Here is a 23,317-nt window from a genome sequence, read left to right as displayed (position 1 = left end):
GCTATAGAAAATGGATGAAATTTGTGTTGTATGGCTCTAAGGAATAGAAATCAGGCTGATGGGTAGAATTACAAGGAGGTAGAGTTTGACGCAATATACAAAATATTTTTTTGAGAAATTAGAATTATTTGAAAATAGAAAGTTTTGTATCAGAGAGTAGTGACTTCCCATCCTTGCAGCGTTCAAATAGAAAAAGGAGAATAAGATATATAGTTTTATGCTGGCCAATGCAGGGGGATGAAGGTGTGAAGGAGAGAAAAATCAATGCTTATTAATTTAAAAAAATTTTCAAAATAGTAGATGTAAGACTACATTACAAAGATATTGCAAAAATTATTCTATACTGGAAGCAAAAGATTGGAGTAGATAACCTTTAAAATCTCTTCTGCCCTAAAGTTCTAGTTCCTTTGAGACTAGGACACAGATTTTGAAGAGCAATCTAACCTGGCAAACTCTAGCTGATAGTTGGGACTTAAATCTAAAAGGAATTCACCTTTTTAATGGATCCAGAAAGAAAGAACCAGAAAATTAAGATTTCGGGAATAAGGTAGCAGTTACCCAATGCCCTGGCAATCATTCAGGAAGAACAATCAATGCATAATGGAACAATGATGATTTCCCAGAAATGAACTATGCACAGATAGCCTTGATTCATATTTTAATGAAACATAATTAAATATCAGAACATTCCATGACCATGGATCCTGAGTTTATTAGGAATAAGCATTAGTTTCCATTCTAATCATTTACGTGACTCAGACTGGTCCATAAATTGCTTCCTTGAATTGGATTTTGAAGCTCAATGGAAAAAGGCAAAGGTGAGTCAGATGGAACAGTAAGCTTCCCGCTGTTCTTTCTTTCTTTCATTCCCACCCCAGAACAAGTTGGAGCGCTGTAGGATCTTAGGTCATGTCTACGAGAGAGAATCCATTTTTTTTAAGGGGGCAGGGGGTCATCACTGGTACCTGGCATATTGCCAGGTGTGTGTATTTTTAAAAAATCCTATCTTGGCCAATCTGTATTGGATTTCAATAGTAGAACATTTTGGGTGAACTATTTAAGCCTTGCCAATTGGGAGGAGACTACATAGAAGAATCCTGAGGCATTCTGCTGGCCAGAACTGGACTCTCAGGAAGTCCCTAGACATTCTGGAATTCACCTGGGTTACCTTAAGAGCATGGCTGAACAACAGCACTTGCTCAGCACACGCTGGCCTTTTTGTCACCTTGGCTGAGTTTCCAGAGTTTGGGTCACTTCTGTCATCTGGGAGGTGTCCTCAGAAACCGGGTTTGGGCCCAGTTTAGTCTAGGCCCCAAGCCCTATCCAAGGCCTCTGAATGATGGATGAAGGGAAAGGACGGCCTAAATCTTTTGGGATCTGATGGAACCAGGAAGCCTGGTTAAGAGTCCTACCTTTGGGCTAACTCTGGGACCTGGAGTCCTGTCACTGAGCTATACATGACATATGAAAATCGAGTATTTATTAACATCTGACTATATGTGATGAACCTGAAATGTAGAAAAAGAACAATATTGTTACTGTGGGGAGGATGTGAGGGAGCGTGGTCATCAACAAAGACACAAGTCACACAAAAGTGAAGAGGAAGAGTCAGAAAGGGACAAAGGCCTGAGATAAATCACTTCTCTCTGGGACTCAAGTTTCCTTTTTTTTTTTTTTTTTTTGGTAAAAGGAGAGAGTTAGGCTAGATCACCTAGAGTTTGCAAACCTTTAAAAAAATTTTTGATAACTGTTTTTCAATCCAATTGGTTTCCTTTTTGACCCTCTGTATTTTTTATTAATTTAACTATGTGATTCTGAGGAGAACTTAGGCTTTCCCAGACTGTTAACCAAAGGTACTCGTGACACAAACATGATTCAGAACCCCTGGTAGATGGGCTCTGAGCTCCCCCTTAAAGCCGGCAATCTACAAACTCAGGAGAGAATTTCCTTCTGCATTACACTGGCAGGAGATTTGCCAAATGTTTCCTGGAGGAAAAGGGCAGTGCTACATGCTTGATGCCATGCCCACGAGTGGGGGCATTTGTGCCACAAAATGTGCGTCCCACATGAGTAAGGATTTCTTCCGGATTCAGTGGGGGATAAATGGATCACCAGCATCCCTGCTCACAGAGGGATCAGAGGCAGTGGTGGTCGGCATGGAAAATATCCAATTTGCTTCAGATTGCAGCAGGAGCTACGTTTCTAAAAACTGTCTGAAGATGGACTTGATCGGCCTGACCCACCAGGGTCCTGCTGCAGCCCATATTTGGGGGGCTCCTCCAGGCTCCTACCAGTGACTGACATAGCCAATGACGTATGACAGCACAGACTAAACAGCTAGTTCCCTGCTTCACTGCCAAAGCAAAGTGGGATTCCAAAAGTCAAAGCTTTTGGAAAATAGAACAGACAGAATCCTACAAGGAACATCCTCTAATCCTTTCCACACAAGAATGGTTTTGTTTTAAAGATTGTAGTTGGGGAGCGTGGGCAGCTGGGTGGCACAATGGATAGAGTACCAGCCCTGAAGTCAGGAGGACCTGAGTTCAAATCCAGTTTCAAGACACTTAAAACTTCCTAGCTGTGTTATGGGAGATTAGCATAATCTGGGTAAATCACTTAACCCCAATTGCCTCAGCAAAAAAAAAAAATTGTAGGTGGCCTGGAGGCAGGGGATTATGTGTCCCATAATTTGGGGGAATAATTTTGTATGTTTGTAATTATATCTTTCTGAAGTTAATGTCCTTTGTAAAAGTTCTACTGTGTTTATGACAATTATGTCTTTTTTGACACATACACATACTCAAGATCCTCATATAGGAACGAGCCCATTTTCACGTAAGCAGGTCCCATCTGCCCAAGTATACTGAAAGGTTTAAATCTCATTAAAACCAAAGTTAATTAAAACAAAAACAAGACCAAAAAAACCCCCAAAGCCTCCAACACAGAGAGATGAAACACGAGTACATTTTTAGACAGTGAGCTAAAAAAACCCATGACCTTTAAAAATTTCATTGAGCTAAAAGCAGAGAGACTTTTATTAACTACCTAGTAAGTAAGTGTATTTAACAGTCAAATTCAAATTCAGGTTTTGAAATTTTTTAGAGTCTCTCTGCTCTTGATCAGGCCTGTGGCTTAGAAGCAGGACTAATCTGGAGGAAAAGTACTAGGAAGCAATTTCCAGGCTTTTTTTCAGCAGTTTGCATCTCTCAAAGGCAGAGAGACCAAAATCAAAGTGAGCACTGACTGAGTGGGTCAGGGTTGCCGACCTCTTCCTTCCTCCTCACCCTCCAAACGTCAGATACATGCTCCAGCTCCTGCTTTTCTGGATCACAATGCACAAATCCTTTTACTCAGTCCCACAGCTGTCCCAGTAGCTTTCTTTTGCCTCCTTTTCTACAGAATATGCTGTGAAACAAAATAATTGGCTTTTGTATTGAAGGAATTCTCTCTAGAGAAATCTAAGACTTCCTTTTTGGGAGTTTAGGCTTGATTTTATTTTATTTTTTTAAAGTTGAAAGATATTTCATCTGTTAAACAAAGGTTGCCTATGCTATAAGAAATGACAAGGAGAATGATTTCAGACAAACATAGCAAGAGCTATATGAATTGATGCAAAGTGAAGTGAGAAGAACTGGGAGATCACTGTACAATAACAGCAATATTGTAATGAGATTCAACTATATATTGGCTACTCTGAATGAGTACAATGAGTACAATACAATGAAATACAATGAAACAAGACAATTCCAAAGGACTCATGCCACCCATCTCCAGAGAAAGAATTGAAGTATTATTTAATTTTTTTCTTGCTTTTTTTTCCCGCAAAATGTTAACATGGAAATATACTTTTCATGCTTTCACATGTATAATTGATATTATATTACTTGCCTTCTCAGTGGACGAGGGATAGGAGGGAAGGAGAGAATCTGGAGCCCAAAATTTAAAAAGAGAGAATGCTAATAATAAATAGAAATGTTAAAAAGAAAAATAAAGCCTGTTTGTAGTGAAGGCTCATTGAGAGATTTCTCCCCAAATTTGTTAGATTTAAGGAATCTGATGGTAAGAAGTGCTTGCAAAAGAGGTACTTAAGTTGGTCTGGTTTTGAGATTTCTCCTGCCCTTGTAGCAGATCTCAGCCATCCTCAATGTGAGAGAGCCATTTGGTTGACTCACTTCTTTGGATTCTTAAAAGCCCAAGGACCTGTCCTTTTCCTTCTGTTTTCTTGTTATATAGGTCAACTTAGACACTATCATGGGTTGTGGATTTGTAGCTTCTAGGATCAGAGAACTGTTAAAGTGACTGATTCCATAGGACTGCCTCATAAAACACTTCTCTTGAAGTCTCAGAAGACATATTTGACCAATAATATAATCTGAACCTTTGCAATACTCATTTTATACTGTTTCTCTACTATAACAGGCAACATTATTTTATCACAGTCTCCCAGTGGAAAAAAATACTTGTATTAGTTTTCAACTCCACTTGCCTTTTAGTTTACATTTCCATCTAGCAGCCTAAGGTCATGGAAAAGTGATGGAATTAAAGCTGGAAGATATAGGGTACTAATACTGTCTCTGACTGTGGACAGGTCCTTTGATTTCTGAATCTTAGTTTTCTTATCTTCAAAATGGGGGATAATATTATTTGTGCTGCTAATCTCCCAGAACAGTTGTGGGGTGGAGCTTTACTCATATGAATGAGCTAAATGGCTCTCTTGGTATCTGCCTTTTCCTTTCTTTACCGTAGCCTCATCTTTCATTTTAGTTTCTTCTTTGCCAGTGTCTAGCTGTTGCCATGGCTGGTTTTTCCCTCTACTTATTTGAACACAATTTTCAAGGATGGCTGCATATATATCAGACTTTGCCTGCCAGAAACTATTGCTTTCTCCCTTCAGCACACTTTTAGCCTTACCTAAATGTTCTCAGTAATCTGATCACAGGCTAACTGTACTGGGATTTTTTTTTTGTCTGAGAAGAAATTAGCCAAAAGACTGGGAGAGATTTTCTTAGGTATTAAGTTCTTTCTTGGTGCTGGTATCCTTTCCATTTTTGGTTTGTCTTTTCCCTTCAGTTTCTTGGGATTTCCTTGTTACTATTTTCTTGAACTTTCTGATTTTTTCTGTTCACTCTAGTAACAGCCAGTAATGATGAACTGAGGCTGCATTTGAACTCGGGTTCTCCCACATCCAGTGCTGGTACACTGTGCCACCTAGATGCCCCAAACTTTTTGATTTCTTACTTATTCTGAATGCCCTACAGTGTTTGTGTCCTTCCAGGTCCTAGCTGTCTTACTAATTTGACTGGTTGCTTGTTTACACCATCAATATTTGTACATGGCTCTACAAACTACTTGCATTAGTTTTCAGCTCAATTTTGTCCTTCATATCCAACAACATGACATCATGGGGAGAATGATGGGATTAGAGCTGGGAGATGTGGACTCAAAACTGGCTCTGATACTGCCTGTGAATATGGGCAAGTCATTTGGCTTCTGATCCAAGGGATCAGATCTCTGATTCTTTGGGGAAATTGAATTCATTCTAACTCTGGATGCTCCCTTGGTTTCTAACCTCAAAACTCTACCTTTACTATTATCTTCCAGGACCTATTTTTATCTTTAGAATTGTATTCTCTAGACTCATGTCTGATCTGCCATCAAAGATCTACTGTTGTCCATGATCCTGGAGATGACACTGCCTGTGGGGGAAACGTTAATAAATTTGTTGTAAGCAGGTGCCGGCATTCTGGGAGTTGAGCGATATGGACTTTGGGGGGGGGAGCAGTGCTGGGGTTATGTAAATGGATGGGCAGAAGGTGAAGGATGGCATTAGGAAATGTGGGCAGAGTCAGTATTAATTTTGAATTTTGACAATCATTTTCAAGGCTGTTCTTGCACATGGCTGACATCTTCATGACTCCCACACAGTACTTTGCTGTGATTGAAACTACTGGCTGACACTTCAAACACATGCCCACACTGCTGCTTTGATACCCCACTACCAATCTGAGAAGAGATCTTCTTGATTCAATAAATGTCCATCTTCTATTGATGCAGATTCCTGAATGTAGATTGATGTAGTTCCTGAAGCCATAGATCAACTACTCACTTTGCTGATCCCTATGTCTAAGACAACAGTCCTTTTGGACGCCTGCACTAATTTATAATTCTGTGATTGGGAAGACTCAAGTTGTTTTCCGAAGGAAAACATGTCAGGAAGACATGAATTCTGGGAGCTTAACTTTGTATAAGTCACTTAAGTTTTTGGATCTTTGGTTTCCCCATTTGTAAAATGGATATATTAAAAACAGCTTTCTCACAGGTTATTGTGAGGATCACAATATGTGTTATACATACAAAGTGCTTTTTAAACCTTCAAGAAATCTATAAAAGGGAAGTTTATTATTATCATTTCTCCCATTGTATAGACCAGGGGATTCTTAACCTTTTTTTTATCATAGATATTTTAGCTAAAGGAAACCAGTGGATCCTTTCTTAGAATTGTTACTGAATGCACAAAATAAAATACATAGTATGATAAAGGAAATCAATTTATATTGAAATCAATATATAAATTATGTTCTCTTTCCAAGCTCACAGATACCCGGAAATTTATTTTGTGGATCCCAAATTAAAACTCCTGGTCTAGACAGTTTGGGAAGTTTTAATATTTCCAGCACTAATCCAGTGGGGAAAGCACACACATTTATTGGTGAAATGTGACCTTCCAAAGTCCTGTTTCTTGACCATCAGTATGGGAGCTAGAGAGAGAAGGCAGTTGTCCTGGTTTTTATTACAAGGCTTTTTTTCTCCTGGTATGTTAATCTGGATCAGTACCAGGGACAGCGGAATTGTTTTTTAACCCCAAACTCATCAGAAGAATGAGTCTTATTTCTCACAGCTCTAGGCCAGAAGGACTATATTCAAATGGACTCCCTTTAGATGTTTCCAACATACATCTGCTGAGTCACCAGCATGGGACTTCGCTGATTCCTTGACAAAAGAAATAGAATGATGTGGATGATATTATCATCCTTGTGGATGTATCATCATCCTTAAGGATGTTATGGTTCAGCTGCCTCTTTTACAAATGAGTAAACTGAGGCTCAAAGAGAAAAAATGATTTTTCAAGGTCACAAGCATATGGTAGGCACTTAATAAATGTTTACTGACTGAATGGATGATAGTGTTGGACCTGACTATTGTGTGATCTAGTTATCTTGAGTAGTCATTCTGCAGGCTGCACAGGTGTGACTGATAGAAGCTAATGCTGGACCACTAACCATGGGAGGGTGCCATTACCAGGGCTCCTATAAACTTCATCCCTGTAGGAGAGGCTCTGTCATGCATCATTACTATCACTATAGAACTGGCATAGAATATGAAAAGTCAGCCGGCTTCTAGATCCATGCCCTGCATACTAAGGAAATTAGGATGCATCCTATTAAGCTCTGCACTTTCCATTTCCACCTGCTTTCCTTTATCTCAGCTCCTAGTTGACAATTTATCCATTTCTTTGCATTACTGATCCCTACCTGTATCTCTGGCAGCTCTGTATTTCTATTCTTCCTTATTAGGAGAGAAATCAGCTTCTTTAGGAAACTTCACAGCCTTTGAATCCATCATTATTTGCTGCTGTCCTCAATTTTCCTTACATTTCCCTTCCTTGTCACTACCATGCCTCCTCTGGGGAATGGCAGGAAGTTAAATTATGCTAATAATTTATCCCAATCCTAAATCTTCTCTTCTGATCCTGCAGAAATGTTCAAGAAGTTGAGCTGCAGTACCACCCACTCCAAATCTTTTCAACAGTAATAGTTTGGTAAGGCTCAGAACAATTAGAAGGAAGTCTCAAGGTAGAAGCAGCAGAGAGGCTCAGCTTGCTCCTTGAAAGGTGACTCAGCAGTTAGTCTTCCTTCAATGGATATTGGCATTGTAGCAATGGGCAACTCACCACCTAGAAAGGTGATATCTAAGACAGGGATGTTACCTTCTCCTTCTCCCCAAGCAGTACATAGGAAAACTGGAATTCATTCTACAAATAGGAGGAGTCTGTATACATATTCACCACCTCTTTGTACAACTGAGATCCCTGCAAAGGAGACAACAAGAAAATGGCTTGCCCAATACCTAGGGTCTTAGGACTCACTACAACTCTGGTTCTTCCATGACTTGTGAAAAGGAAATGCTTTAAGAGAAAAAAACAATTCTCATGGGAAAAAAACCCAATTCAATGTAGCAGTAGATTTAGAGGCAGATGACCTAGATTTTAGTATTAGGTCTGTCCCTCTGTCTGACTTTAGATAAATTTACTTAAGTTCTTGGGCCAAGGTTTCTATGTCTACAATGGGAGAATAGACTTGGATGATCTTTAAGACCTCTTCTAGCCTTTGAGCCTAGGTGCCTATTTAATAACTTATCTAGAAAGGACTTAGAGGGAGCCAGTTTCAATGACTCCTTTAACTGATGAAAAAATCATGGAATTTAAGTGACCTGATAATGCTTTTGATTCTTCCAGATTTCATTTTCAAACTCCCTTGTGGGTATCTTTCTCCCTTACTTTACCCATTCCTTTTGTGTGTTAACTTCCTCCATTATAATGTCAGATCCTTGAGGGCTGGGACTTTCTTCTTACTTTCATTTGTATCTCCAAAGCTTAGACCTTGACTGGGATATAGTAAGAACTTAATAAATGCCTGTTACCTGCCTGCCATATTGTAAGCAACAGAGCCACTGTGAGCGTTTTGTCTGTAAATCCAGTGCTCTTTAATTAGATCATGCTGCTTCCATGTACCTTATAAGAGGCAGTTTGGTGTAGTGGTTAGAACCAGACTTGAAGCCAGAAGGATCTAAGTTCAAATTTTATCTCTGACATATACCATCTGTGTGATCCTAGACAAGTCTTCATCTGCCTCAGTTTCCTCATTGTAAATGAGCATAAAAATAGTATCAACTTCCCAGGAGTATTGTGAGGATAAAATAAGATACTTTGTGAACATCAAATGCTAGCTATCATCACTACTATTACTCCTACTACTATCATTCAAATCAGAAATGGATTTATGGCTCAACAAGAGGACAACATACTACCATTTTTGTCCATTTTAGAAGGTCTGCTCCATGAACATACAGACTAAATCTGTTTTCCAAATGATCCAAAGCTAGTGGGTATAGAAATCAGCATTATTCTACATACCTGGAGATGAGCTTGGGAGAAAGACCAGGAGAATGTTAATAAGAAGATTCTTTCAGAAGATATTAAAGACTGACAGTTGATGGGGCAAGGCAGAATGATGATAATGATAGCTGTCCTTGATGCTTCACTTGTCACTTTAAGATTCACAAAGCACTTTCTCCTAACTACCTTGTTCATTCTTTATTAATGACCAAGGAAATGGGGGCGGGGATAATGGTCTCTGGAATCTCTTTTAGAGAACCTAGCAGTTTAGAATAATTGTGGCTGACATTCATATAACACCAGATATACAGTATCATTTGATTTTCTCCATCTCTTTTACCTAAAGTAGGTAACGTAGGTAAAGTAGGTAAAGAAACGCAGGCATTATTATCTCCATTTCACAAGTGAGAAACTGAGGCTCTGAGGAGTGATTTGCTCAAGATCACACGGTTATTTTTTCCCAACGCAGCAGGTATTAAAATGCCTACTATTTTCCAGGCACTGTAATAAGAGTTGAGGTACAAAGAAAGGCCGGGACAGTTCTTGCTTTCAAGGAACTTGTGGTCTCATGGAGAAGACAATTGCAAACAATTGTGTACAAACAGGCAAACTGAGAAAACCTACTCGGATGAGTAGTTAAAGCATATTTAAGAAATATGCTTAGTAAGAAAACTAAGACAGGCAGAGACCTTCCCATGGTCACAGAACCATGTGCCAGAACCAGGAACTTTTGATTCCTGAAACCCCATTCTTTTTACTGCTGGTAGGTCACATAGTTAAGAAGCAGATTTATGAACTCTTAATCCAAGGATAAAATCCTTTCTATTACTCTGTCTCCAACCAATCTTGAGGATTCATTCATTTTGGGGGGAGGGCAGAGAACACAATATGCACACAATAGTAAATAAAAATGTAGAAAATGGACCTGAATTAAGCTCATGTCATGAAAGTAGGGAGAAAGGGATAGGTGCAAGAGATGTTGTAGAGGCCAAATTGATATTCCTTAGTAGCTGACTGTCTATAAACGAAGGGAGATGGAAAAGTCTAGGATGACTCTGAGCTAGCACATCTGGGGGACTAGAAGCACAGTGGCTCTCTTAAAAGAAATAGCAAAGAGCCAGAAGATAGTGAGTTCTGATTTGGACTTATTGAGCTTCAAATGCCCATGGAGCATCCATTTACAAATGTCCAGTAAGATTATATAGGGATGAGCTTAGGATCAGGATCTGTTTGGGAGTCACCTGCATAGAGGTGATAATTAAATTCCTTGGAACTGATTTGCTCCCCAAGAGAAAGAATACCTCTATTTAAGGATAAGAGCAATCATTGAGGGTGGAATCACTTTGCTGATTTGCGATGTTCCTCCTCAATTTACAGCCATTACAATTGTCTTGAAGAACAGTAACAGGTTGGTTACTGAGAATAGCATCAGGGAAAAAATGAGTAAACTCTATTCCTGACATCCATTCTTCCTTAGGCTACATCCACACTAGTTGATAATAACCTACATATAATAAGAGTTAAATTATTCCCCCATTTCTTTTCCCCACTTTGTAAGCTATATGGAGCGATGGTTGGAGCATTGGACTTGAAAATCAGGAAGTTATGAGTTCAAATCCTGCTTCAGACATGTCACTTAGTTTCCTCATCTGGAGATAATAGTAGCACCTATTTCACAGGATTGTTGGGAGGATAAAAAAATGAGACAGTATTTGTAAAGAACTTAGCAAACCTTAAAGTGCTATTATGAAACTGCTAACTATTATTATTTATATTATGTGGGTATGGTGACATTTCTTATAAAGAATGCTGCTTTGGGACCATAGCACAAGGAACACAGACCCCCTTCTTCTAACCCTCATCTTCTGCTGTCCTCTCTCACTAACTGCCAAGTGCTGATCATCAAGCATTAAAATATATCAACAACGAGAAACCAAAGTTTTTGCAACATACCAAAAACGGTCACACAGCAATCTTCCTTGCAAGGAGTGAGGGTCCCCTCAGTGCTGCGCCCCGTGAATCCTGCAAGATACAAAATACAGGGAGAATGGAATCATTCAGGCAGGAAAACAATTGCTTGCATTGAAATAGCACCTTTTCCTTGCAAACATCCCTGGGTACATGCAAACATCCCTGGGTACAGTGGCAGTGTGATGTGGTAGAAAAAGCATGGGATTTGATGTCAAAAAGTTGTTGTTTGGTCACTTCAGTCCCATCTGACTATTACTCCATTTGGAGTTTTCTTGGCAAAGGTTCTGCAGTGGTTGGCCATTTCCTTTTCAAGCTCATTTTATGGATGAGGAAACTGGGGCAAGGAGGGTGAAGTGACTTGTTCACAGTTACTCAGCTAGTAAGTATTTAAGGCTAGATTTGAACTCCAGGTCAGGAGTTCTGTCCACTATAGCACCTGACTACACTTGCTTTTAGAAGGTCTGTGTTCAACTCCAGACTCTGTTATTTATTACCTATGTGACTTTGGGTAAGTCACAACTTTTCTGAATCTTATCTTTATGAAGAAGGGGTTGGATTAGATCCTCTCCAAGGACCTTTCTTGCTTGCTATGATCTTTCAGGGAATATATGTGTGTGAAATATTATCTCCATTTTTCTAAATAAGGAAACTGAGGCCCAAAGAGATTGAATGCCTTGGCCATAATGACACAGCTTAATGAGTAGTCAGCATCAACTCAAAGCCAGGTCTTCCAAATTTGACTATTGCTCTGTCTATTGTATCATCCTTTTAGCTAATGAACATTTGTGTTTTCCCTGGGATTTGATATAAAGTATTCCCCCCCCTTTTCTTTTAAAAATCTGATTACTGATGTTTATTTGAATTCTGTGATTCTATTTTAAATATTAGAAAAAGGAAAATATACATGATTTATATTTACTTCATAGTCTCTTTTTTGAATGAAATAATATTTTTTTAACCTTTCTGCCTTGCTCTGACTTTCTGACTCTGAAACACACAGCATAGATGATGAATATATATTTGTTAAATTCAGTTGTGGCTCTTCTGGATGTTCCAGACTTAGTCAAGAAACACTCTTTATATTGTGCACTAGGTACTGTCCTAAGACAGGTAAAAGTCCCTACTCTCAAGAAGCTCACAATCTAATAAGTTAACATGTAAACAGCTATGCACAAACTAAACTATATACAGGATAAAGTGGAGATACTTAGCAGAAGGAAAACATCAGAACTAAGAGGGATAGGGAAAGGCTTGCTGCAGGAGGTAGAATTTTTGCTGGGTCCCGAAGGAAGCTGGGAAACCCACCTGAGAAAGCCCAAAGTGGAGTACTCTAGTGAGGATTTGGCCAATGTTGAATATAAAGGCAACAAAAACTCCCATTTTGATAAGGCTTTGAGGTTTACAAAACACTTTTCTCACAACAACCCTCTGAGGTAGGAAGTATAAATACTGGTACTCGCATTTTCCAGATGAGGAAATGGTGTCCAAGGTTCCCCAGCCTGGAAGTGCCAGATCTGTGACTCAAATTCCAGTAACCTGCTTCCAAAGCCAATGTCCTTTGCACAAACTCTGTTGCCTCCTGCATCCTGCCAGTTGAGCATTGTGATGCTTATTTTCTCAAACAACTCAGCATCTTTTCCAGCTACTTTTAAATCTCCTTGGTTGTTTTTGTATTTGTGAAATGTGAAAAGTATAGGAGCTACCTAGAGAAAAGAATGGGCATCCTGTGGTTTCTACATGAGTGGGGTCCAGGTGTTGGAAGAAGTCAAGGGGAATGAGGAGATAGAATAAAGCTGAGGACTAGCGTTAAGTCAACTTCCAAGTGACATGCAGCAGGCAATCTGCCAACCAATAACATTTAGTAAGCACCTACTATGTGCCAGGCCCTGGGCTAAGTGCTGGGGACACAAAAAGGGGCAAAAGATAGTTCCTTCTCTCAATGAGGTTACACTGTAATGGGGGAGGAAATAACATATAAGCAAATATATACAAACAAGCTACATATGGGATAAATAGGGAATCATTAAAAGAGAGAAAGCACTAGAATTGAGAGGACTGTGATAGAGTGACTAAAGCCCTGGATTTCAAATCAGATCTGCTTTGTTCGACTCCTGGCTGATACTTATTAGCTCTGTGAGTTTTGGGAAGATCAAGTCCCCTCTCAAGGACTCTTCCATGACAATAAAATTGGGACATTTAAGTAGTTTGTCTTTAAAGTCTCCTTCCAACTCCAAATTAGACTAGAAAATCCTTTCAGTGATCAGGAGTTTATGTTGCTACCTTGCATGCTACAGAATAAATTAGTAGAGACTTGACAAAGAAATCCAGCACTTGGAGCAAATTCAGGAGAGGGGAGGGGTAGATAGAGACCAAAGCCAGGACATGGAGCCATTGTTGTGGTCTTCGGCGTCCCAGGAGATGGGCAAGAAGTTTGCCTCAATTCTGTGGCATTGTGTTGGTTCATTGTTGGGGAAAGACAGCAGTGGGCTGTTGCTTCTCATCTAGGGGGGCTAACATAGAGTCTTTTCCCCATGGTGGTCCCCTGTGCATTTCAAAGAGGAGGAATACTACCCTTTTTTCAATGCAGCTATTCTGGGACTAAGTCCCAATGGCCCTGTCCTAGTTATAGCTCTGTAAAATGAAATGGAACCTAACTGGCCCTCATGAAGAGACTCAGATAACTTGCTAAACAAATTATATCTTCACATTTCTTTATCTTTCCAAAGAGCTAATAGTTAAGGATTAAATTAAGCAATTTGACTCTGCCATTTACTACTTGTATGGTAGTGGGTAAATTATTTAACTTTTCTGAGGCTTCCTCATTGGAAAAATGGGGGGATTGGACTAAACCAGCTCTGGCATCCCCTCAGTTTCCAGTCTGATGATCCTATGCCAGCCACACTGAGCCTCGGCTTTCTACCTCCTCTCCTGCATCAAAGGGCACCCCTCGGGCCGCCAGTTTTGTACAGCTCACCATTGTGCCAGTAGGTCCTGCAGGTACCGCCATATGTCTTCCCTGGCCACTGGCACAGTCTGCGTATTCACTTTTACTTTGAGGATGCAGAGGCCTAACAGCATCTGTTAGGACTCATCAGCCGGCAGCACCATCTGGTAGGTGCAATCTTTGCAGCTTCTCAGATTCTAGCTCTCCGTAGGCTTTTATAAGATTGCAGAGAAAACGTGACCTAGTTAACTTGACCTAACCCCTCCATCTCCCACACAAGTCAAAGAGCCATCAGAATTTAAAGATAAATTACTCATGAAAAAAAATATCCTCAAATGCAGCAGAGGCAGCTGCAGCTCAAGCGCAACTGTTTGGGTCGCCTGATACAAATAAGAGACGAGACAAATTGCTTCCTCAGCTTGACTTCTTGCAAAGATGCCCAGAGAAGGGCTTTTTCATGCCTTAAAGCACCAGTGATTGATTGTAAGCCAAATCCGTGATAGTCTTCTTCCCTCTTCTCCCAGTTTGGTTTTTGTAGCTATTTTGTAAAATAGTCTGTGGCAGCCCATTTTACAGAATTATTATGAGATCATCCCATTCACTTTCTATCTTGTTTTCAATTTGGAGAGAATACTGTATATACATTAAAGCTAAGGGGATATGCTGGAGTAGGAAACTAGTGACCCTATTTGGGTTTTTTTTTGGCAGAGATATTGGAGTAGTTTGTCATTTCCTTCTCCAGCTCATTTTACAAATGAGGAAACTGAGGCAACAGTTGAGCAAGGCAAACTTGCTCAGGGTCACACAGTTAGTAAGCCGGATTTGAATTCAGAGGGAAGAATCTTCCTGCCCCTGGAGTGGGTGCAGTTAATCCCTGGTATCTAGCACAGTGCTAACTTAATAGAATTGGGTCAGCTTGTCCTGTCTTAGTGAACATTGCTCCCTTCCACATGTTGAATTACTTGCTCTCCCTACTTCATGTTTCCTTACTATTCCCAAATTCCTCTCCCATCTATGTGCCTTTGTTCATGGATCATGTTCACGCCTCCATGCCATATACCTTCTTTTGGAGTTTTTTAAATTAATTTTTTTATTCTGAGCTTAACACCCCCTTCCCAAGCAGGAGTATTTCCAGATACAAAATAGAACATAAAAGAAGATTATACATGAAACTGTGAATCTCTGTTATGTTCAGCTTTCTTTTTAAAAGAGTATTTAAATTCAACATGGTACTTTCAAAACTATTATGGTTGTCTGTGCTTCCTTCTGTTCTCTTCTGCACATCTAAAAAAAGGTTTCAATGGATCTGTTTTCCCATCATTATTACTAATCCCAATCCTTTGACTCCCCCCTCTAAATGTTGTAATAAACAAGCAAAACAAATCTATACAATGACCATCTGTGAAGATGTATGTCTCTCTACAACTTGAGTCTATCAAGTTGTCAAAAGGTTGATAACATATCTTATCATTCCTTTCCCCTTTTGAAAGTCTTTCCTTTTCCCAAGCCTCTGCTAGGGATCCACCATTGTTATTAGTAAAATCTTCTCCATTTCCTCTAGTTGAAAATGATCTCATTATGTTGATCTTTCCCTTTTATGCACTTACCACATTTTAATTTTTCATTAAAGTATTTATGTACCTGTTTTTTTTAATAAGCATTCTGAAGATATGAATTGTTTCATTTTTTCTTTGTATCTCAGTGCCTCATAGGAGATCCGGCACATAGAAGGCATTTAAATGATTTTGAATGAATCGACACATGTAATTAACCCTTCTGAAATGCCCACCACTTTCTGTGGTCTAGATGATGTAGAACAATAACACACACTAATTGTCCATTGTAGAGATGATACAAAGTTGAGAAAACTCATGGTTCTAGTCCTCCAAGAGCTTGAAGCTTAATGGGCAGCTTCTAGTCTAGACACATCCACCCACTTCTGTCTCCTCCCTTGGGAAATGCTTTTGAAAGATTAAGTGAAATGGAGCCATGTGCATCATTCCTTGATCTGTGGCTTTATAGCACCATGGTTTGTATTCCTGTGAGCTGGTGCATGATCTAGTTAAGGGGAAAGAGCTCTCTGGAGAAACTAAAGAAGGCTATCTTCGTTCACCCCGGCCCTTTTAAAAAACCCAAACTATAAAAACATTTGAGACAGAGGAGGCCAGATGATAAAATGGAAAATTCATAGCAACATCTCTTTTTCCCCCCTCATTTTATTCCTTCCTCTCTTCCCCAGCCCATAGGGTGCCCTGCTCAGAAAGGTTTCAGAGCAACTTCAGAAGCCAGAGGGGGGTCATGATGTCTCTTGGAATGTGAGCTCAGGAGGGAGGAAAGCTATCTTTCAGAAAAAAGAACATTCTGCTCAAGATGGGCCACACATTCTTTTTCTTCTGAAGTTACATGAAAGGAGACATCAAAATAGGAAATTAAATCTTTACTGCCTGCTTCCCCCCTTCTTTTAAGAATTAGCTGAAAGGTTAATCTAACTGGGAATAAGCTAATGGCTTTTTTTCTTTTTTCATTTCTTGAACAAAAGAATAAAATCAAAAGTCAAATGCATTCTGGACAGCCTTACTCGAAGCAAAGAAAGCAGCACACGGTACCTTGCATTTATGGTCTCTGTACTAACAGAAAAGTCTGTGTGCAAATGAGTGTGTAGGTGGTTAAAGGAATTTATGCTCTAAAATGAGACATCCCTTGTAATTTGCAATGGCTGAGAGGTGCACTTTGGAACAGCACCACGCATCAGCAATCCATCAATCCTATCTAAATTGGCAGCAGTTTCTAATCAACTGACATGCCAGCTACTTACATATTATTGCTTTCAGAAACAGATGGCAGCTGTGGCGGTGGGGGGGGGGGTGGAAAGTAAATTGTAAAATTTCTCAAAAAACGTGCTGGAGCCCTTTGCTTAGAAAATCCAATTCTTCTCAAACAGTACAATGGCCCAGCCTGGCTTTCTGCCACACAAAGGAAGGCATACATAATCTGTTCTCATTTTGATTTTTCCATTTGAAATAAGGAAAATATGATGAAAGGTAAAACATGGGATATCCAGGTGCTTATCACAGGATTTAGAGCTGAAAAGAAAACCTTTGAGATAATTTTTTAGAACAACCTTTCATTTTGTGGATGAGGATACTGAGGCTCAGAAAGAAGAAATGATCTCAAGGCAGAAAAGAGAGGAAAGTCAGGTTCTCTGACTCCCAACTCAGTGCCGCTCTATTGTTCCATGACTGCCGAGTCAGGATCTCAGGTGAATTCTATCAATTGCTCCCTGTGCTGTGACCTTAAATCCTTCCTACCCAATTTCTTCTAGAGCAGGGGTTCTTAACTTAAAGTGTTCTGAGCTCCTTTGGCAATCTGTTGAAGAGTACTAACCTTTTCTTTTCTTAGAATACTATTGTTAAATGCATAAAACAAAACACAGGATTACAAACATAATTATATTGAAATATGCTTAAACAAATGGTAAAAAACATAGTTCAGAAACCCCAGTTTAAGAGTTCTATAATTTCTGATCAACTATTTTGCTGTGTTGCTGCACACTCACCCATTTATCTACCTATCCATTCATCTATCCATCCATCCACCTATCCATTCATCCATCAATCTATCTACTTTTTTCCATAAATTCAACCATCCATCCATTTACCATCCATCCATCCATCCATCCACCTACAAAAATTTATTAAGCTTCTATAATATGCTAGGCACTCTGCTAAGAGAAACACAGACAATAAATAAAACGATCCTTATTTCTCTTGTGCATGGGTGGAGACAACAAGCACATATATAAGTATATATTATGAAACTGACTTTATTCTTAACTAAGTTAACTTCAACACAGTCTCAATCCTCCCACAATTTGCACAAGGCCTTCAGGATGCAAAATGCCACAGGAGCCCCAGAGACAGAAAAGGGTAGAAGCAGTAATATATTCTTTTTCCCATCATGCTCTTTTAAGCCCTCTTGCACTTTTATAGCATTGATATTTCTTGTTGCTATGAGTTACCAGAGGTTGTAAAGGATTTTAAATTAGATCCATGTGCTAAGATAGCCAGCACCCAGACTTGGGACCAGCTACCTCTTTAGCCAAGAATGCTACAGTTGGGACTAAGCGAAGCTTACAGGTGACAGTGACAAGAGTAAAGAGTGAGGAAGGAGGAGCAAAATGAAAGGATATATACGTCATTGACGTATATTCACTCAAACACTTATTATTTGCCTGCTATGTATTTTATCAGGCATGTGTTATGGACTAAGAGGGATATAAAGAAAGATAAATCATGGCCCCTGCCCTCAAGCAGTTTATAGTCTATTACAGATGATAAGACAGGCACTCAGATAAATATAATGTACATCAGGATATGGTAAGTTCTGAAGAGGAGAATAAAAGTGCCTAAAACAAACTCATTCCCCCTCCTCCCTCGCCCCCAGACACACCCCTCTTCTGCACTTCCTTATTTCTGCTGAAGGATCCTGGGTCATTGCCAGGCCCCTTGAATTTTATCCGGAAACTGGTCTTCAGTGACTATGGAGGAGAGAGTGAAGCTCCACAGTGAGATGTAATTCATGAGCAAGTCAACACCTCAGCCTCATGATGCCATTGGTTCTTTGAGAATGAAGGAGGAACAGCAGTTTCTATGGAAGACACCAGCATCCTTCTAAGTCACCCAGGACTGCACATCTGGCACCATTTTTTTTGCTTCCTTCTTCCTCTCAGTCCTTTACCAATCATTCTGTTTCTGCAACTCTCTTTGTAGACGTCTCCAGGGTCTAACAGAAACTCCTCTGATTCGGCTTTGAAAGCCTTTTACAGCCTGGTTCCAGGTTACCTTTCCCAAACACATCACACATTACTTCCTGCAGGCAGGTGGGTGGATGCTGCGGAGTGTTTAGAGCTTGGTGAGACGTCGCAGACACAAAGACCATTCACGGGATCTTGAACCATCACCAGTCCTTTTGGCTCTGCCCTACCACTTTTTTTTAAATTTAATTTTAATTTTTTGTCCTTTTTGTTTTTGTTTTTTATTTATTTGTTTTCTGTCCTGCCACTTTTTTAAAAATTTAATTCTAATTTTTTTGTCCTTTTTTGTTTTTGTTTTTTATTTGTTTTCTGTCCTGCCACTTTTTTTTAAACTTAGTTCTAATTTTTTTTGTCCTTTTTTTTTATTTGTTTTCTGTCCTGCCACTTGACAGCGATGACTCTAGAAGAGAAAGTGGGACCACTAACTTTGCGCAGCTCTGCCTCTCTCACGTCCCATTTACGCGCACATCCCAAATCAAAGCAACTAAACGCCAGCAGAGTCCTCTGCACGCTCACAGCGACGAATGCGCACAGAACCGAGTTTTCTGGGATGCGACCTGAGAAGCTCAGCGCCTCAGCTGCCGAGTCAGCTCCTGGCCTGGGACTGTCGGAGAGGGGGACGGTAAGCAGGAACGAGTCGCCCGCCGCTTTCCAGGCGCGGGGCTAAGTGAGACGGCCGACGTCATCTGAGGCCCGGCACTTATTCTGGCCATGTTGGGGGGGTGCCACAGCGGAACCTGCCAGTCAGCTTGGGGCTTGCACAACGCGCTCTTTTCGTGAGAAGCACAAAGATTTGGGGGGCCTTGCCCTTCCACACTCCCTTCTGCTTGGCCCCGCCCTCCCCCTACCGGAGCGGGAGAATCAGGAAGCTGGTCGGGCGTTCCGCTAGTCCCGTCGGCGATGGGCCGGGAGCTTCTGGTGCCGCCGGTTATCACGTGCCCGCCTGTACGAGCGAGCCGCTGCTGCTCCGGGGGCCGGGAGCCCCGAGGCCGAGGGGACGCGGGGAGGCGCCGGCGGGCGGATGCGGCGCTCTCGGGGCCCCGCGCCTGCCTGCAGCTCGCACACAGCCCGTCGCCCTTCTCCGCTCCCCGGGCCTCGCCGTCTCTCCCCGCCCCCCCGGGCCTCGCCGTCTCTCCCCGCCCCCCCGGGCCTCGCCGTCTCTCCCCGTCTCGGGCCTCCGGATAACCGCGGCGGCTTGTCACTACCTCATACGTAGGGCCCACACAGAGCCAGGACCGGACCAGAACTACCCGCCACGTCAACGACGGGATTACACGTTACAGAAGCCGGGCTAGGGATAAAAAAGCAGCATTTGATTCAAAGGGTCTGAATTCTACTCCCAAGCAAGTAGTGACGTAATTTACAACAGGGACACGGACTTCCGCGCTCCCTTCTAGAAGGGTTTATCTAGATGATTCCGGCTCCTAACCCTATCACAAGATACAAGCAAATGCCGAAGTGGGATGTGTAGGCCCGACGTGGGGCCGCTGGGTGGCGCAGGGGACGGAGCACCCGCCCCGAAGTCAGGAGGCCCCGAGTTCTAATCCGGCCTCAGACACTTAACCCTTCCCGGCTGTGGGACCCCGGGGGTAGGGGGGGAGGGATGGGAATGGGCCAAAGAGGAAGTTAGATTGGATTTGGGACGCAGAGAACCCCCTGATGTCTCCGGGCTGAGACGCCAAAGTTAATGATTCCAAGCGATGTCAAAGACTTGTGAGAAACGAGAGCTCTTCCCTCAATGGCTACATTGTAACCAGCAGGGGGCGCCAGAGGATCGCCGTTTCCGCGTGAACGTCAGAGACTTGGCTTGTAAATGGAGGCCGGGCAAGGGATCGCCGAAGCCAGGCGCTCACCTTCCTCCCTTCCGGCCCTTGGGTCTAACACAATTCCACTTTTGATCCAGTTTCAAAGCCAGCTCCTTTGTGCTCCCGCGCCCATTCAGAACCCACGGCGGCCGGGTCCGACACGCGCGCAGAGCCGAGTGGGAGAGGAGGGCGTGAGAAGGATTCCCGACGGGAACGTCCTTCCGTGGGCGAGAAGGGAGAGAAAGCGGCCATTCGGGGCTCCGTTCCTGAAGGAGGGAACACATAATATGTGTGTGTATATACATCCCGATCGCTATCCCTCTTCTCCCTCAGAGGAGGCACTGGAGCGCCCTCGAAAACGGAGGAAAGCTGGAACGCTTTGGGGAGGCTGCGGTCAGGACAGGCCCTTCCTTTGTTCCGAGCCGTCGCTCCGTCGGTCTCCAGAGCCCCCTGCGCCCCAGGGTCCGGCCGGCTCGGGAGGGGGAGGGGAGGCACGTGACTGCCCCGCCCCCGCACGGATCCCACTCACGGCGTGTCCCGGCGTCGCCTCCCTCCCGTCAGGATCCGCTTGGAGAGTGAAGCCCGAAGCGCCCCCGCCGCCCGCCCTGGAGCAGCCAGAATCTCAGCGGCCGCCGGGCTCGTCTCTTCCGAGGTGGCGGGAGAGCCGGCTCTGCTCGGACAGCGAGGGGACTCGGGCTCTTCTGCAAACCGGCCGCCCGAGGCCTCCCCTCCAAACGGGCACAGCAGGCCCTCACATCGCAGCAGTGTCAGCTGCGGCCGGTCCGCCCCCAGCGCGCGGAAGCGCCTTTGCCTTTGCTTCTGGTTCTTCCCACTCCGAGCTCTCTGAATCTGACCCGCCTCGTTCAGGGTTCTTTCCCAAGTTCTTCTCCAGAAAATTCGGACTAGGCAGGACGTGGGTGGCCGCCCGGCCCTCGGGGTGTGGAGCGTTTTCTGAAGGCCACGTGGGGCACCCTTGGCTCGCTGGCTCTGCAGCGGTTCCCGTTCTGGGGATAAGCTTTAGCAACACAGGCCTTAGGCCAGCTGCCTGACCCTGAGCGAATCCTCGCTGTGAAGCCCGCCTCGTGGGGGGGGGTGGGGGGGGGTGCAGGGAGCTCCACAAAGGGCCTGCCCATAGCGGGTCTGAAAGCCTCCTCAAGGCGCCCAGGGCCGCGCTCCGGGATGCATCCTCTGCCCGAGAAGCATTCGGGAGTCTTCCTTAGGGTTGTCTCCCAGGCGGCGGGACGGGACACTGCGGCGTGGGGAAAAGCGGCGACAAAGGGCCGGTGTCTGGCGCCGTCTCCCCTCTGCTGCCGATTGGCTTCGCGACTCTGGGCCCATCATTTACCACGCTTGGGCTTCAGCTACGATTGTAGAAAGAACTTCGCTGCCAGAAGCCGGGAGATTGCCCTGGAAGAGATGGTTTTCTGGGGCCCATCTAACTATGAACCTATTTTGGGTTCGTCCAAACGACTGAGAGGGTAGAATATAATGCAGTTGGGAGACTGTGGAGCTCCTAATTTTGTGTTTGTGTTCCCAGTGCCTAGCAGAGTGCTGGCCCTTTGTAGATGCTTTGGGATTGATTAAATAGAAGAGGGGCTTGGATTTTGGTTGTCTAGAGAACACTCCCTAGTTTTTATCCTTTACTCTTTGTGTGACCTTGAACAAGAGCTTCTCTCTCTCTTTCTAGTCTCATTTTCTTCTGTAAAATGTAAGGGGGACAAAACAGGGGCTCTTAATCTTTTTGTTAATGACCTGGACCCCTTGGTAGCCTGATGTTGGCTATGGATCCCTTCTCAGAATCATGTTTTTAAATACATAGAATATTACAAAATCCAATTATACTGAAATATATATTTACAAAATAAAATATATATTTATATATATGTATATTTATTTAAATATATAATATTATATAATATAAATATATATAAAATGTATATATAATATAAATATATAAATATATTTATAAATATATAATATAATATAATAAATATATAATATAATATAATAAATATAAATATATATAATATAATATAATAAATATAAATATATAATTTATAATATAATAAATATAAATATATAATTTAAAAAATATATTTACAAAATAAAATATTTACAAAAATCCAATTATATTGAAATAAAGATTTAAAAAAAAAACCATCTAATTAACCCATAAATCCCTTAGGGGTTTGGATTTCTGGGTGGGGGGTTGGGGAAGGGACGGTAAGAATTCCTAAACTAGATGAATTCTAAGACCCCTTCCAACTCCAAATCCTATGGAATTTAAGAAACAAATTCTATGCTATGTTTCCAGTGTTCTTGCCTCTAGTCTGTCATGACCGCATTAGCACCCTGGATACCTTAGAATCAGCCAGAGTCAGGATAGCAAAAGTCCTTGATCTTTATTCTTGGTCTTTAGAGGTAGGAGGGTGTGGTATTCTTTTTAAAAAATATGATGGTTTTCTGGGAGCAGGTTTCTTGGGGAGGTTTTCTGGAGGCAGCCTTAGTTTCAGTTCAGATTAATAATCACTTCAAAAGCAGCCAGGAGTTAAATTCCAGTCCTTTCCTGTGTCCTTCAAAGTCCCTAGCTCCCTCCGAATGTCTCCAGC

The 23,317-nt window shown here is 42.1% G+C and overlaps 1 protein-coding gene across 2 annotated transcripts in view; it reads right to left on the bottom strand.

Annotated features, from left to right (window-relative positions):
• The window catches only part of SMPD3 (sphingomyelin phosphodiesterase 3), a 255,911-nt gene that overhangs the window by 68,401 nt on the left and 164,193 nt on the right, over positions 1-23,317 (bottom strand). For both annotated transcript variants that reach the window (XM_003758442.3, XM_031950214.1), the window contains exon 3: positions 11,129-11,197. The gene's annotated coding sequence lies outside the window, so the exon portion shown is untranslated. The remainder of the gene's footprint in view (positions 1-11,128; positions 11,198-23,317) is intronic.

Source organism: Sarcophilus harrisii, chromosome 2, assembly GCF_902635505.1.
Source record: "Sarcophilus harrisii chromosome 2, mSarHar1.11, whole genome shotgun sequence".
NCBI lineage: Eukaryota > Metazoa > Chordata > Mammalia > Dasyuromorphia > Dasyuridae > Sarcophilus > Sarcophilus harrisii.
The sequence above is the reverse complement of the archived record's forward strand: the minus strand, read 5'-3'. Positions and strand labels throughout refer to the sequence as shown.